This window comes from Caenorhabditis briggsae (assembly GCF_000004555.2).
Source record: "Caenorhabditis briggsae complete genome, chrI, whole genome shotgun sequence".
In the NCBI taxonomy this organism is placed as follows: Eukaryota; Metazoa; Nematoda; class Chromadorea; order Rhabditida; family Rhabditidae; genus Caenorhabditis; species Caenorhabditis briggsae.
Genome location: NC_013489.2, coordinates 7,982,553 through 7,986,881, shown reverse-complemented (window position 1 = coordinate 7,986,881; position 4,329 = coordinate 7,982,553).

Genomic DNA, 4,329 nt, shown 5'->3' with positions numbered 1-4,329 from the left:
TTGAATTCCCGCGCAGTGAGAAACCTAGGCTATGGCGCCTGAGAGCATTATTTTCAAGTGGCCGACAGTGTTTTTTAACGTTTTTTACCTGTTGGAGATGAAAGCGAGAAAAATCCGGAAAAATTGTCCGGTAAGAAAGTCGCGCCGCTCGCGTGGCCTAGGTTTCTCACTGAAAATCCTCGTCCCTCGGCGGCACATTTTTTTGAATTATTTTCCTTTTCAACGGCGTTTTTTGGGAATTTCGGATTTTTTTCGAATTTTTTCGCAATAATATTCTGAAAATAGATAAATTTTAACACATATTGATGCAATAAAAAAATTGACCGGAGTCCCCCTTTAAATTTACCTATTTTTTAGTTTTTCTCATATTTTGCAGCAAATTTCGTCGAATATGGTTTGTTTTTCATTGTTTTTTGCGGTATTTTAAAATATATTCGACGAAATTTGCTGCAAAATAAAAAATGAGTAAATTTAATATTAGGTTGGCGGGAAAGTCTTTGTCACTTTTTCAATAGTTTATTTCTCAAAGAAAAAATAACCGAATAATTAATTATATTGTCCATCATTATCAACAACATGTCTCCAACGTTCCCTCAATTTATGGATTCCATTGCGGTAGAATCCAGCCGGGCGTGAGGCAAAGTATTGTTTGAGTGCCGCTTCGACCGCTCCACGGGAATTGAAGCTTCTTCCTTCGAAGGCACGTGTCATATCGCCAAATAACCAATAGTCGGAAGGAGCAAGATCAGGAGAATACGGGGGGTGAGGGAGAACATTCCATCCATATCCCATCAGCTCCTGCTTCACTTGTTTCGAAACATGTGGGCGAGCGTTATCATGTTGATAGTACACTTTCTTGTCTTTCAGGGCCGAACGGTCGACTGCTTTCTTGAGGTTTCGTAGTTGAGTAGTGTAGAGGTCTCCAGTTATTGTTTTGCCCTCGGGCAGAAGTTCCCAGTAGATGGGGCCGTCCACTCCCCACCACACAGAGAGCATAACTTTTTTCGGATGAAGGTCGGGTTTGGGGACATCCTGTGGGCTCTCTCCTTCTCCAACCCAGTGGGATTTCCTGTGGTGATTATCGTAGAAGACCCACTTCTCATCTCCGGTTATTAGCCGGTCCAGCCATCGATCGCCCGCGTGGAGAGTGAGAAGAGTAATCGAATCGTCGACTCGGCGGTCAAGGTTGGCTTGAGTCAGGTGATGAGGTATGAATCGACCAAAAAGTTTTCTCATTCCAAGAGACTTCAAACCTTCAAGGACTGTGCTATGGTGAACTCCGAATGTGACAGCTAGTTCACGGCTAGATTGAAATGGATCCGATTGCAATGCGTGCTTCAGCTTGTCCAAATCCAACTCACGGGGTCTCCCAGAGCGATCCTTTTCATCGAGCGAGAAGTCATCTTTTTCGAAACGATGGAACCAATTGCGAATAGTATTGTAGTGAGGGGCATGTGTGTTGTACACATTCTTCAAGAAAGTTTCCGAATCCTTCATCGTGGTGTGAGATAGGAAGAGGTAAATCAAAACATGTCTGATGTGAATAGCAGTGGGAACAAACATATCGTTTCAATTACAGATGAGGAGCAGGGAAGGAGATGGGGACTTGTTTATATGGAAGGTTCTTATCACCTTGTTATTCACTAAAGTCGATATCATACACAGCCTCCATATACGGGAACAGTGATTAAACAAACAGAGTGACAAAGACTTTCCCGCCAACCTAATATTTTCCCGCCGGGTTACTGTCGCACTCGTTTCAACTGTTTCCGGTTGTTTACGCTTTCAGATATTTGTTTACAAACATCGCATACACTTCGACTCAACCTTTTTTTTCTCTGACAAGGATAATAGCGTCCGAAAATCCGAAAAAACTCGGCTTGAATAAGTAGGTTAGAAAAAAATGACGAGAACGCATGCCTTTGCATTCGGTTGAAAAATAAAATTTCCAGCATTAATTCGAAATAAAATGAAAGAACAAATCAAGTTGTATTGTTTTGCTGTTCATGAGAAAAAAATACGTTTTTCTTGAACCAACTCATGCCAATCACAATAGATTTGAAACACACATCTGTAGTTGTCATTAATAACCCGATTATAGTTTTAAAAAATATACCAAATATGTTTTCTATTGTTTAATTTGTCACTTTGAACAATATGTTCGTTGTTCATTTGTTCTATGCGAAATTCTAATTTTGGTTCTGACCTCTTTTACATCTAGAAACTGAAATCGATCCATAGCAACCAAACTTATTTAGAACTGCTCAATGAATCTGAAATTAATAATCCTATTTCCGAACAGTTTTCTGTTGATAAAAAATGTTGTGAGTGAAAAAATTAGTTTCCGAATATGTTAAGAATGTAGTAGCTTCTGTATGATTTCGGTTAAGGAACATCGGAACTTTCTACACTATGTTCTCCAATTAAATGTTCCGAATGTTCTGAATGGTAGAATGTTTGGGATAGTCGATTCTGGCAGGATTCTGGAATAGTAAACTGCTTCTTTTTGCAGTCATCGAAAGACAATTCAACGAGTTACAGGAAGACGTAAAATCGAGTTACAACTCACAAAATCAGCAGGCTTTAAATAGGTTTCACATACATAAGGAAAAAAAATTTTTTTTAACTTCAGCTATTTTTCAAATGCGGTCTAAATATTTGGAGGCCTAAAGTTCCCAACTCCGTATCATCATTATGTTCATCACTCATTAAGTACTCATCATCATCATCATGGTACTTGTTCTTACCGAAAAATGATAATATGTGATCTGAATCATCAAACACCATTTTCCACAGGCTCAAAAAATTGGAATTTCTTTCTTATTTCATGATGTCATTCATAAGATGAAAATGTGTTTTTTAAACCAATCCATGCGAAAAAAAAAGTGTTTTCTGTGATTAAAAAACAATTCTTATATAACCAATCACAAATTCCTCCCATGTATGTCTGCTCAGTATAAATAAATCGTTAATTTAACAGTTTTGTATTGTCAATTCAAAAAGATCGCACCGGTGAACACACAAACAAAGAGTAAATAAGGGGGCGGAGCGATCCGCCCCTTTCCGCAAAGGCGCCGCGTAGTTTTTCGACGGTATTTTAGCGATACCGTTTTTTGGTAATTTTTCATCGAATTTCTTCCGAATTAAAGGAAATTCGTCGATTTTTTTCTAATTCATCCATCATCTAATAAGAAAAATCGCCTTCTGAGATCACAACTATGAAGAAGTGTTAAATAATCTGCGATTAGTCGACAAATTACTCTAAATACTTCTCCGATCGAGTTTTTCAGGTTTTCAGGAAATTTTACAAGGATAATTTATGTTTTATGTGATCTCGAAGCTTTCCTACTTTCTATTTTCATCATTGCAGGATTCGATACGTCACATGGTCTTGCTCATTTCATTTTCACCCTGAATCAGAGAATAGTGTTTCCCAATTGTGTTTCTCAGTTTTTATTAAAACAAAGTTATATATTCCTTCACAAAATCGACGAATTTCCTTCGATTCGGAAGAAATTCGATGAAACATTACCAAAAACCGCATCTCTGAAATACCGTCGAAAAACTGCGCGGCGCCTTTGCGAAAAGGGGCGGATCGCTCCGCCCCCTTGTTTACTTGTTTGTTTGTGTGTTCACCGGTGCGATCTTTTTGAATTGACAATATATAGAATATATATTTTTTAAATATTGCATTTCTGCATGCAAAACTGGGTGTGAATCGAATTTGTTTCAAAGTTTTTACCTGCTAAATTTGAGTGAAATATACGGTTGTTCCGCAATGCGTCGTAACTTATAGCGCATGCAGACTTTCTCCCCCTTTCGTTTCTCTCGCCGCCGCGTTTCTCGCGCTTTCATACGGTCTCCAAAAAATTGCCTAGATCTGTAAAAGTTACTGTAGGAAACTGTGCACATTTGGGCGGCAGTGAACATTTGCATTTGAGATGGCGGCAATCACTTTCTTGCGAAATTTATTCACCATCATTCGCTTCGACACTCCACCGATTCCGAGGAAGGGGATGAANGAAAATTCCTGCGATTGCGTGCGTCAACTTTGGAACGTCAGATGCAGAGACCAATTCACTCAATGGGAAATCTTTCATAAGAGTATTGTAGTCCTGAACAACGGCTAACTTTTGCTTCAATCCAGTATCACTATCGAATGACACAGTTGCGTGGAAACGTTTTCCGCACTTCAAGGCTTCAAGAGTCAACGTAACTTCTTCCCCGTCTCGTTTTTGAGCAATTTTGAGCAGAGCGCGCTCCAAATTGAGCCACAATGTCATCTCTTGTAGAGAAGAACCACTGCTTGGATCACGTTCAAGTTGAGTG